General features: G+C 45.6%; 1 long non-coding RNA gene across 1 annotated transcript; it reads right to left on the bottom strand.

Annotated features, from left to right (window-relative positions):
• Window positions 1-6,964: 6,964 nt before the first annotated feature.
• Window positions 6,965-10,417, bottom strand: LOC103676259. Its single transcript, XR_572050.1, has 3 exons — window positions 10,316-10,417; window positions 10,097-10,160; window positions 6,965-7,050 (listed from the first exon to the last, which is right to left on the bottom strand). It is a non-coding gene; the product is annotated as an uncharacterized LOC103676259 (long non-coding RNA).
• Between the last annotated feature and the right edge of the window lie 2,987 nt (window positions 10,418-13,404).

Below are 13,404 nucleotides of genomic sequence, written 5' to 3'. Positions count from 1 at the left end.
GGTGGGTGTTCAGCGTGGAGACTTGTCAGGCTCCACCAGAAGACTCTCGAGAACTAAATAAATGTGACCATCCACATTTTGCCGAAAAAAGAGAGATTTTGCCATTCCAGTTATTCTAAAATTGGAGAAGGCCCAGAGATGAAAAAATACAAGTATTGAGGAGGAATTTTGGTTGTTTTTGCCCCATTAATTATGGGGATTTTTAGATGTCATTTGTGATATCAACACGAGACTCTTTGGGTTGTGTTTTGGATAGTTCTGATGTGACCGTGTAGATAGAGTGTTGGTTTTTTTCTTTTAACAAATGAATGGGGGAAATATTTTGTTGTTTAAAAGCAGTATAGAACTCTACTATATAAAACGATAGACCATTACTAGAATCAAATCATTAAGCATTTATTTGTTCACAGAACTCATTCTGGTAGCTTCTTTCAGGCATAGAGGAAGTATTCAATATATGCTTGTGAGTAGATTAATGAATGAGCTATGTTGGTCAAAATGGTTTTGTCTGGAGAAGGTCTTGGCCTGAAAATATTAGAAAATATTATATTGTAATATAATATATATAAATATATGTAAGATATATAGCAAATAAATTGAAATTTTTAAAAACATTCACATTCAGGAAGTGCAAACAGCATCATGGTGAGTTCTGGAAGAAACTCCAGAACAGACAGGATGGAAAGGGGGGCGATTTATGACCTTATCCCTAAATTCTTCCTCGAGGAGTTGGGTGTTTAAGGAGCTACTTGAATAAACATCCAGTTCACGTTACTTTAATTCCTGATTTGGTCACTGATTTCCAAGAATTGGGTCTGGTTGTCTTTGCCACCAACTTTTTCTCTTCAGATAGGCACGTGTCTTCCTTGACTGAGCTCTCTTGGTGATCGGACATGAGTCCTCTGTCTTTGCTCGTTTATCTTGGGTTTCCACTCTCCTCGTGCTGCACTCTGCTCTCTGTTTCTGCCTTGTGATTACCAGTTCTTTGTTGGTCAGTGGTCATTCAGGTTTCATGCGTGCCAAAATGCGGTAATAATACCATTTGAAATGTACAGAGCGCCCTATCTCAGAGGAGATCAAAGCACTTTAACAGACAATATCTTGCTGATCTTCCATACATTGTCGTGGAGTAAATAGGACACAGCTATTATTATCCCTATTTTATACAGGAGGAAATGGGACCTCGAGGAGACCAAATGATTGGCTTCATTTTACAAGTACGCAGTGGGCTAGGAGTGGAGTCATGGGTATCTTTGGTTCAATTGTTAGGCTCTTTTGACTTTCTAGGTGGATAGTCTTTTTTGGTAAAGCTACATAGAGAGACAGGAATGTCAGAGTTTGTTTTACCTTTTTTCCCCTATTAGATTTATACTGAATTTTTTTGTCGTATTTGGCCTGTTGCCGTAGGGGGTGTTTATTTTTCAGGGGAGTTTTTTATAGGATGGCCTTGGACCTGAATACCGTTGGGACTTGAGTGAGTTGCATGTCAGAGGAGAGTAAATGGCTAAGGCTACTGTTGGGTTTGGGAGCCAGGAAATGATTCGGTTGAGAGGCGGGGATGGCTGGAAAAGACAGCATCTTTATGCTGCGTGGACCGGTAGTAGCACTTTCTTTGGGTGGGTGGGCGGGTGGAGGTGGATTTCAAAGGGGGAAAAGCCACATGGCTGAACTATTTAATGGAAATCTGTGTTCCTGGGATTTCTGTCGATAGGAGGCTGTCGTTTATCAAACCACTATCTTGCTGGCTATGGCTGCTACCTTAATATTTTTGGAGAAATTCAGGGCCTCCTTTGGCAGGGGACTTTTAAAACAGTGCTCGGAGTCCAAGGAGCTTTATCTTGAAATGTTTTATTGCACTCCCTTGTGCAAGAGTGGTGAAGCCCAGGTATGCGTAGCCGAAGGTGTGGTCTTCGGACAGTTGCCAAGCGAGACGTGCTTTTTTTTTTTTTTAAGTTTTGTTGAGACTTGGGCAATCGTAATTTGGGTTTTTCCCAGGCTGATCTACAATGTACTCCCTACAGAATTGGGTAGGCTCTTTGGGCCGTGTCGAATCACTTTGGGCCATGTGGACCTGACCACACATTCTCTCAAGTTAACAGGACGCAATAGTGCGTCTCTAAAAGGTCTGTGCGGGTGGTACTCATTGCTGCTCCTACAAGGGGGAAGCAGAATTGCCCAAAGCTGGCATGAGCTGTTTGGAAGCTGCTGTTATCTATTTGGGTTTCCGTCGGCTGGGTTTCAGATAACCAGATGGATACCTAGTCACATGGATGACAAGCGAACTCAAGCTGGGGAGGAAGTGAGTGTCTGGGTTGGCTGTACGGTCTTGTGTGCCAGGCTACCAACAGAAAGGAAAACTCACAGTGGCTCTGCCCCTGAACTTGGAAAGTTGCTTAGCTTCCCGAACCTCAGCTTCCTCTTTCATAAAATAGGGATTCCTGTCCTGCTTCTTGGGCAGGAATGTCAAGATTAAGATGGTGTCGTGTGAAAGTGAAAGTCCTTCCTCTATTGGTAGAACTCTACGGAAATCACTGCGGCTCTCTGTGACAAAGGGATAGAGACACCCAATTTGTAGGATCGTCACAAAGATGAAAGTAGACACCTTATGTAAGGCTCCTAGAGTGTTCCTTTTCACACGGCAATAAGAAAAGTAAATAAAAATAAAATAAATAAAAAAAGTCACCCTCCCCAACTCCCCTCACCCCACCTTTTTCTACCCAAGACTCTGACGTTATCCTTCTTACCCCCGTTTGCTCCACCTTTGATCTATGAGAGAAGTTGGAATTTGCATTTGGGTCCCTATTGGCTTGTTCCTTATGTGGGTCCAGTTCCTTCGGTTGCTCATATTGGATTATATCCTCTTTATATCCTCTTTTGCGGATCTCCATGTCTTCATTTCCATGCTCCGAATGTCCTTCCTGGGTTTCCTGACCAGGCTGGACCTCCCCCTGCAGGATCGTCAGCAGTCACTGGCAGGGTCCGGCCCCCTTCACAATCCCACAATGCATACGCGTGCTTTAAAAACCTCTTCGGAGCCCTTAGAGTATCCTCCCTAATTTACATTGAGCACTCATTTTATGTTGTAAAATCTATGATGGTAGGGACTGTGTTGATCTATTTTTATTTATTTTTAATTTTATTTAATATTTTAAAAAATATTTCATTTATTTATTTGTCAGAGAGAGCACAAGCAGGGGGAGCAGAGGCAGAGGCAAAGGCAGGCTCCCCTCTGAGCAGGGAGCCCCATGTGGGACTCGATCCCAGGACCCTGGGATCATGATCCGAGCGGAAGACAGATGCTTAACCGACTGAGCCACCCAGGCGTCCCTATTTTTGAATACTAAACAGCACCCTGATCAGTTTCTGGCACTCGATAGGTGTGCGGTAAGAGTAATCGAGTAAATGTGTATCAATGCCCTCTTTGCAGTTGCTTATAGATCTCACTTTCCAGGATATTCCGCTGAAACTGGTTATAGACTCTGTTCATGTTTTCCAGTCATGCAACCTATTGGCAGCTGAGCGAAGGTCCAGCTACAACGATCTCTTGAAACCGTAACATTCTGGTCATCTGCCACCTTGAATATTGTCCTATGACTCCCGTTTCAATGACTCAGTATGAATTTGTCTCTGCAGTGCCAAAAAAGTTAGGCTGTGGAGTTTCAGGAGTTGAAAAAAAAGTAGTCCATTTGACTGACTCAGGGCAGCCAAACTAGTTGTTTTGATGGAGGTAGAGGAGGCACACTGGTTTGTTGAGGTTTTTGCTTCAGAGCTGGTTGGTTTTATTTTCACTGTACAGGCAGGTTCTATGTGACTTTGCGTGGCATCAGAATGGCTACTGCTGGCTGGTGGTCAGATGGCAGGCTTCGAAGGGGGCAAGGAGGACGCGTGAATTAGGTGTCCAGCTCAGTCCCCCAGGTGGCCTGAGGCAAGTTACGCAAATTTCCCTGTCAGGTATTTCCTGAAATAAAAAAGGGAAGTCGTGGATGGGATAGCAGCGATAATTCTGAGAATCTGTGCCCTGCTGTGGGTATAACGTGTGCCATTTGCTCAGGGAGGTGGTGACACACTTTGAGAGCCTTGAGCACTGGGGGGAGGGAATAGTGTTCTGTTTAACTACTTCTTTTCTCCTGGACTTGCTCTTGCTTCTTCCTCTCTACCTGTCATTTCTTTTCTCTTCTTTCTTGTTTTTAAGATCTTATTTATTTATTTTAGACAAGGAGAGGGAGAGAGCAAGCGAGCAGAGAGAGGAGCAGAGGGAGAGGGGCAAGCAGACCCCGTGCTGAGTGTGGAGCCTGATGCGGGGCTCGATCCCACAACCCTGACATCGTGACCTGAGCCAACATCAGGAGTTGGTCACTCAATCCACTCAGCTATCCAAGTGCCCCATCTACCACCACGTACTAGGACCGCTGAGATGTGTAATGCACTTAGAAATAAACTTTATCTCACAGATAATATAAGCAATAGAGTAGTACGATGATTCAGGAAACTAAAGAAAAGTCATTATTTAAAAGCCTCACCCCCAGTTTTATTAAGAAATAATTGACATGCATCCCTGTATAAGTTTAAGGTGCACGGCATGGTGGCCCGACTTATGTATGTTGTGAGATGATCACCACGATAGGCTCAGCTCACACCCATCTTCCCACAGATAAAAGAAAGAAGAAAAGAGTAGAGGAAAAAAATGTTCTTCTTTTGACAAGAGCTCTTAGGATCTACTCTCTTCACACCTTCCCTGCATATCGCCCAGCGGTGTTAGCTGTAGCTGCCATGTTCTACATTCCATCCCCAGGACTTGTGTGTCTTATAACTGGAAGCTGGCACCTTTTGACCACCTTCCTCCAATTCCCTCATCCTCCCAAACCCCCACCTCTGGGAACCACAGTCTGATCTCTTTTTCTGTGAGTATGTTTTTGTTTGTTAAAGATTCCACACATACATGAGATCATATGGTATGTGTCTTTCTCTATCCAACTTGTTTCATTTAGCGTAATGCCTTCAAGGTCCATCTGTGGCAAATGGTAGGATTTCCTAGTTTTTTTTAAATGGCTGAATAATATTCCATTATATATATATCTGCATAGATATATCTCTATCTCTATATCTATCTATCATCTATCTATCTATCATCTATCTATATCTCACTTCTGTATCTCTTCTTCCATCGATGGACACTTACGTCTTGGCTATTGTAAATATATCTATATCTATCTATCTATCTATCTATCTATCTATCATCTATCTATCTATCTATCTATCTATCTATCATCTATCTATATCTCACTTCTGTATCTCTTCTTCCATCGATGGACACTTACGTCTTGGCTATTGTAAATAATGCTGCTGTGAACATGGGGGTGCAGATATCTTTCTGGGTTTGTGTTTTCATTCCCTTTGGATATTTTCCTTAAAGTGGAATTGCTGCATCTTATGGTACCTCTGTTTTTAACTTTCAGAGGATCCTTTATACTGTATTTGAAAGCTTTGATTTTCAAGGATGCTGTCATTACAACACATGCACCAGGATCCTGTACATACAAAATATAGTTTCACATAACAGTATTGCTAATGAGGACCCCATTTTGAACGTCCAGACACTTATTTAATGAAACAATAGTCACAGATGACTGTCATTTAAAATTTCGTAGCTGGGGGGTGCCTGGGTGGCTCAGTTGATTGACGTCTGACTCTTGGTTTTGGTTCCGGTCATGGGCTTGGTGTCCTGGGATTGAGCCATGCATCAGGGCTCTCTCTCTCTCAAATAAATAAATAAATCCTAAACATAAATAAAATAGAATTTCATAGTTGGTAGATAGAGTGGGGAAGAAAGGAAAGAATGGAAGCAAAAATGAAGGAAATCTCTGGTTCTTTGGAACTTGGGCTCTGAGCTTCCGTTTCTGAGAGGAGAAACCAGTCTGAAAGTTCCTTCTAGCCTTTTTTCCCTCTTCCCTTCCCTATCTCTTCCTTTTATCTCCTTCTGTGTTATTTCTTTTATTCTACTCCTGCTCTCTTTCTGTTCTCTCCTCTTGGGGGTAATTGGAGAGGGAGGATGTGGTCAGAATTGATGAGGTGAGAGTCATTCCAGTTCCCTTTTTCCTCCACCTCAAACCCTTAGCAGATGTGAAGCTTAATCAGACCATTGCAGCCCAGACCACGGATGGAAACTCCAGAAACCTCAGCCCAGGGACATTAGGCCACAACCACACTCTCAGTGGTAGACTCATTCAAGAAAGCATTCTGACCATGCCTTCCAGTCACACTGCTTAGAAATCCATCTACCTGGCCACGGGGAAGGCCCCACAAGAATTTGTTAGCATTCGTTGGTCACATCTGTGTGTGAGTGACCATCTTGATGGGTAGGGGCTGGGGGTGGGGACAAAATCCTCAAAGGCTGGCCTCTCTGTGTGCTGTTCAGTCACGACTGCTTACCATCCCCCCCCGTCTTTGCATTTTGGGTGCCATTTTGTGTGTGATGCTGTCCCAGAAGGGAAACTATCTACTGGAAAATATGTCAGTCTTGTATAGTGGATTTTCCCTGCTCATCATAACTTGGGTGGTATCTTTGATCTCACCATCTTGAAGAAGAAGATTATTAATATTTTTGCATCCAATTCTCTTATTAATTAAAAGACAAGAATATAACAAGGATAGGAATCCATGTGATGCTCCCGTGTAATATGCTAGATTATAACTGATTTGGGGTCCATTTTCACTGCTTCTGCTCCATGAGAACTTATACTGGTTTCCAAGCTCAAGGGAGTTTACCCTCATTTCCAAGAGGGAGAACTGCTTCCACTGTTGTCATGTCTAAAATCAAGAATTTGGTACAAACTTTCTCACTGAAGTTCAAATTCAATTTGAAAATTCTTTTTGGTAGTGGCTGATTTGGGCACTGAAAATATCTAGATCTGGATCAGAGAACCAAAGTGTAATTCCTGAGAGGCCTCGGGTGACAGGTGGAGAAACCATCTCACCAAAGGGTGTTCTTTAGGATGACTTGGTGTTCTGTTCCCGAAGGTAATCTTGAACTTGATGGTCAGGCTCCTGATTCTGTCAAACAAGGAATTTGCAATAGATCAGGTTGTTTCTAACTGTGGAATAGAGAATATATATAGAATATAAAATATTGGAATGCATCACATGGAATAGAGGCGTGAAGTCTTTCTTAAAATGTGTCGCTCAGTCATATGTACATGCGTATATACATCGAGTTGATGTACACTTTCTTACTATGGAAAAAGGTGTGGCCACTGCAACAGCTGATTGCTTTGCTCCTCCCCAGATCGGGAGAGCGACGATGAAGGTGATTTCAGTTAAAGGAGGATACTTTGTCCTTGACTTATTTAGCACGCATGTGCCTTTGTATAGAAGAAATGAGACAGCCTTTTTAAAAAAGATTTTATTTATTTATTTGAGAGAGAGAGAGAGCATGAATGGTGGGGAGGGGCAGAGGGAGAGAGAGAGAAGCAGATTCCCTGCTGAGTGGGGAGCTCCACACGGGGCTCAATCCCAAAACCCTGGGATCTTGACCTGAGCTGAAGGCAGACATTTAACTGGCTGAGCCACCCAGGTGCCCTGAAACAGCATTTTAAAATAAATTTCCTTCCTTTTTCCAAAAGAAATGTGTGCTTATTTTACAAACCTTAGAAAATATAGATAGGTACAAAAAATACATTAAAATTTGTTCTCACTGCCTAGACATAACTTCAATATTTTGATGTATGTACATTTCCTATCTTTAGGATATGTGTGTGTAGGACGTGTGTATGTGTGTGGGGTGTGTGTGTGTGTGTACGTGTAAAAGAGGCTTGTTACTACATATAATTTTGTAAATTGCTCTTTTCAAATCACCATAGCATTAACCATTTTTTCTAAAATGCCACTAAAATGGCAGAACTGCATTCAGTGTAGGCACTTTTATTTATTTTTTAAAGATGTTATTTATTTATTTGAGGGAGAGAGCACAAGCGGGGTGGGGGAGGGGCAGGGGAAGAGGGAGAAGCAGACCACCTGCTGAACAGGGAGCTGGATGCGGGACTCAATACCAGGTCCTGGAATCATGACCTGAGTCAAAGGCAGATGCTTAACCATCTGAGCCACCCTGGCACCCCAAGTGTAAGCACTTTTGGAAAACAAATGGACACATCAATAAACGACGCTTGGACTGTTGAGGACAACATCAGCCATCATGGCCCTTGGTATTGGGAAGAAAATTGTCAAGATAGGTCTGGAGAGGAAGAAGAGCAGGGACCTGGGTGTTCTTAGTGAGAGAGAAATATATCAGGTGAACAAAAATTTGAGATACTGTTATTGCGGCTAAAGAGAGAATTTTTACTGCCAAATTTTGATGTCAAATGACCCACAGGTGCCCAAAAGTGCCCAGAAGTGTATTTTCATTTGGGTCGGACACAAAGTGTTAACTCTAGGATGTTAACAATTTACTTTCAAAGGGCTAAAAAGTTGTCCTGGTTGTAGAGAACATTCTTAGATTATTTGCCACATGCTCACGTCCCACAGGGGCTTACAGTTTTTTGAAGCTCTTCTCAGGAGACGGTCTCATGTGGACATGATCATGGCCCTGTGTGCAGAAGCAAGGTCATCACTGCTATCTGATTTTCTAGACCAGGAACACAAGACGTGGCCAGATGAAGTGGTTCTTCCAAGGTCACGGTTGTCAGGAAGGCAGGCTGGAGCATGTAGTTTTTTGACCCCCGCCAGGCCTTGTCTGATCAGGATTTGGGGCTGGAACTCTTCCTTATCAGGAGACGAAGAGCCACCCAGCTTTTACGGGGCTTGTAGTCTTATGTGGGAGTATCTTTCCCTGCTTCAGACTCAGTGTGAGCTCCTTTGTTCTGCCTAATGTTTCTAGGACACCCGGCCAGCTCCGCTGTTCTATCTGCGAGGAGGGGACAGGGGCCTTCTGCTGCAGTGCAAGGGGAGGGGATGCTCATGATGGGGGACGGACGCTCATGATGGGGGTGCCCTTGCCCTGCCTTGTCTCGGCGAGGATGTTTCTATACAGTGCTTGGCTGACCCCAGCACCAAGATGCAGTGGGCGCCAAGGGCTGGGATTCCCACTCTCGGGAACAGGCAGCAGGTGCCCTGGCTTGAACTAGGGACGCTGCTAACGTCACCACCTGGAGGCCACGGCTGCTGACTCCTGACATGGTGTCCTTCATTGGGGACCATGAGACCCATTTTCACTGTCATCTGTGAAGGTCATGTTGGTCTCAATGAATAGATCTGGGCCAACACAGGAAACAATGGGACTTAATTGAATGAGACCATGACCTCTTATTTCTAGGAGCTTCTGATCCAAGACTAAGCAATGTTGTGACCATGTGGAGAACGAGCAATGAGGAAATCTTAACTGAGAATGACCAATGAGGCTTTCTTAACTGAGCAAAGGGCAACTAAAGCGTGAACGAAATTTCCTTCTAAAACTGTGGAGCTTGTGAACTGGCAGGTTGAAACTTCCTCATGATGACAAATGCCGGACACATCATCAACACCCCAGCAGGAAGGGTTCAGGCTGGATCTACCTTCCGAGGAACGTCACTTTCTAAAAAGAGGGGCTGATTCTACGGTGGCACTTTCGAGCTCCCTGCGTAGACATTTCTGCTACATAAGGACCTTCCTCAGTGCATCTATAGAAAAGAGCAGAATATTGAAACCCCATCGGAGGATTAACCTCTGCTTTTCTCAGGCTTACAGGGTGCTGACTTGCTTTTCTTGGTTCTCAAACGATGCAATCTGATAGCTCAGCAGCTTCCTGTTTGAGGGTTAATTATTTCTTTTTATGCCTATATTTAAGATGCTTAAATTTATGATTCACTCCCTATAATTAGATATAATGCTTAGAATATATCTATGTATATCACATTAACGTTTCTCCTTGGAGGGCCATTAATTTCCCCTCTGAGCAGCTGCCAGTGGACTCAGATCCTGAAAAGATGATGATAACTGCAGCCATCTCAAACACAGCCTTGAACTTGCAGTTGGCACGGCCGTGAGCCAGGAGGCCCCCGGCTGTGTCCCCATGGCCATGACATCGTCCCAAGCCTGGTGCACACGAGAGCCCCTGGGATGCACGTACCTTTGTAGTCTGAACTGTGGCTCTTTTCAAGTTGAGCGGCCCCATCTTTTTGGCTTCTTTGCCCCTTGAGAGCGAAACCAAGAAATGACTTTCAGAGTGGGAGACGAGTCAGCGAGAGGGTGGAGAGTAAGAATAAGACCTCACGTCTCGAGGGAAGGGTGGGGAATAGTTTGAAGTTCATCCGAGGTGGCAAAAACGGTCTTCCCCCCTCTCCCCTACCTTGACTCTGCTTAGGTCAATAGAAGCTTCACCCAGTTCTGAGAACTGAGCCCATTTCTCCTCCATCAGAGCCTCTTCCTCAAGAATAAGTACTTGATTCAAATTGAGAGCAGGACCTTCTCTCTGCCCCAGCAGACATCCCCCGGCGGGGGAAGGAACAGAGGGAGGAAGGGGAAAGAAGCCTGTCTCAGGAGGAGAAAAGACGAGGAAGTGACAAGTAGGAGGAAGGAAGAGAACCAGAGGAAGAGGAGAGAGTCAACGTGCCTCGAAAGGAACAACTTGCCTTCTCAGGTTTGCGAACAGCTTAATGGCTGTCACTTTAGCACCTAGGACTTCCTCTTTCTCCAGACACACTGAGCTGGTGTTTCACTGGTAACAATAAGTTAATTGAACAGCCTCTCGACAGATGGGCACGCTGTGGCTCTGAGCTTTGGATTCCTTTGTTATATTTCTATGTGAAAGAGTCTGAAATAGCACCTAGCCTTTAAAAGAACACACACACACACACACACACACACACACACACACACAAACACATGCCCCTTCTTTCATCCCTACTTCCCCGGCCCCTCCTAAGCCTAGCCTTTCCACAATTCTGCCTTTTTAATGATTTTCCAGAAGTAATAGAGGATTTCTAATTGGGGGTCTGAGGCTCGAAGCCTATTACGTCAGGGGCAAAGTTTGTGCCGAGGAAGATCTGGTCATAAAAAAGGGAAATGTATGTACTCTATTACAGTGGTGAAATGAATCTCTTTTCACGTATTTTCCATCTCTTTTCACGTATTTTCATGTACCTCCCCACTGAGAAAGAGCCACGTGTGAAACCCGTGGTCTCTCCTGGATATCTGTGTGTCCCTTGTGGCACTTGCTGTCCTCACCACGAAATGTTTTGCGGGCAAGTTCTATGCTGGTGAGGGCAGATCTACGATGCCTGCTTTCAGTTACAAGTAGCAGAGACGTCTACACCTTGTCACAAAGCACCGTATCCGAGGCTGGCTCTGCGGGCCTTCTCATGTTGACTGATTTTCCTGAGTCGACTAGTCACTCTTTGGATTAATCAAAGTGGAACCTTTGGACCGTGGAAAGCATGACAATCAATAGATCGTTAACTGAATGAATGAACTGAATGAATGAACTAACTGAATGAACTGAATGAACTAGTTCATGTTCAGGTTCTGCAGCCTCCTTTTTTCCTACCCTTTATGTGACATGGAAGACGGGAGCCATATGGTCCAATATGCGGCACCGTCCACACACCTGGGAACTTGTCGCACTGAGCGTGGACCCGGGACTCCGCTGTGCTCTTGCCGGGGCCTCAGGAAGATAACACATAGGAGATGTGATGGGAGATGCCTTTCTACTTGCCCCTGGGTAGCCAGTTTATGCAGGCTGGGCAGATGATCAGAGAGGGTCAGGGTCCAGGCACGGTCAGGCAGGGGGGGCTTATGGTAAGAGCCAGTGGGGCCTCTGATGTACACAGATGTCTATCGTTGCTGAAGACTTTCAACCACTCATATTCCTCCTTCGATCAAAAGTCGCCTTCTCTCCTACCTGGAAACGTCTCTAGGAAGTTAAGAAGAGTTGAATTGGTGGCTCAGAAACTCCAGTGTGTAGAAGACTCACCGAAGAAGCCCCTGAAAACAATGCAGATTTCCGATCCACCCCTGACACCGCGTCACGAGTCGGTGACTCGGAAACCGCATTTTGTGCAAGGGCCGTAGGAGATGCTGGCACAGGTGGACACGAGCCCTCATCCCGAGAAACACCGCCAAGGGGACTCGCTCCCAGGGTCGGCATTTCCTTAATGCTTCCCTTCGAAATTCAGCAAACAGGTGCAACGAGCCCCAAACATACATTGTGTTAGGTCTTGATGACAGGCAGAGAAATAGGAACTCTACTCTTTGTTCTCCTGGAGCTGACCACTTTAAAGGGTAGGGGCAGTCCTCCCAGGGAGACAGAAGATGAAAGATTCTCAAGCTAAGGAGGGGAACGGTTGAAGGCCATGAGAATGCCTCATTGATCCTAACCTGGTGAGATCTGAGGTCGGATTCAGTGCTAAGCTCTAATGTGCTTGATACCATTTATACGGTGAATAATGAAATAATTATTTGTTGACTCATTGGTGTCTAGAGAGCCTTATCACCTCCCAAGGTGAAAATACCGCAGACTCCTTAGGAAGAAGGGGATTTTCTGGGGTGACGTCTGGTATGCTGGAAGTCCCTAAAAACATGGTGGATGAGAGGGCAGGGCGTGGGACCCAGTCCCTCCTGCGAGAGTACGGGAAATCCGTTAAGGCAAGTCCCCCTTGAGTGGGAGCTGATGGCGCTGGGGTTTTGCCAGTTGCTGTACCAAGTTGACCCTGAAGTCTTGAATTCAGAATGAACCCAGGTGGGTGCAATGAGTGGAACTGAGGAAAGAGAGAGACTGGGGTGGGGAAGAGGCAGGAGAAGGGGAGTCTGTGAGTGGGAGAGCACTGGAGGGTAACCAAAGCCAACTTCTCACTTCAGAGCCGGGGTGGATGGGAAAACAGGTCAGTGCTGGCAAGGAGATGTGGGAGGCCGGGTGTGTCCTGGAGGCCAGGATGCTGGGAGAGCACGTCCACAGAGGGGCGAGGCTGCCTCTGCCCTTTGCGCCCCAGCGTGCTGGAGAAAGCCCCTGGAAGGGAAGAGGAGGGCTTGGGACAAGTGAAGCTGGGCAAGAGCAAAGAGCTGTCTACTCCAAACAGCTCGTTAGGTGGTGTGGGGCCTGCAAGAGGGGAGCCCAAGAGTCCCAAAGCTGGACCTCATTCTATTTCTCAAGACTTAAAACCAAGCTACACGTCTAGGTGGGAGTCTGGTTGTCTCCCTCCCAGGTCTGTGCCCCAGCTCAGGGGCCAAGGGGCGGAGGGGTAGAGGCTCCATGGGATGGGACTGGGTCACAGCATGGCCTGGGCTGGGCTGACAGGTGCTTCTAGGGTCCCAGGGCTTTCGGGGCAGGTGATAAGGGAAATCAGAAGAGCCAAAAGCCAGGCAAGTCGCTCCTTGAATCGAGAGCCAGCTGGGACTGGGGGCGCCCAGCCTCTCCTTGGGGTTCCTGTGGTTTTGCAGAGC

Source organism: Ursus maritimus, unplaced genomic scaffold (genome assembly GCF_017311325.1).
Source record: "Ursus maritimus isolate PB19 unplaced genomic scaffold, ASM1731132v1 scaffold_31, whole genome shotgun sequence".
NCBI classification, from domain to species: Eukaryota; Metazoa; Chordata; class Mammalia; order Carnivora; family Ursidae; genus Ursus; species Ursus maritimus.
Note: the sequence above shows the minus strand (reverse complement) of the source record. Positions and strands in the feature narration are given on the sequence as shown.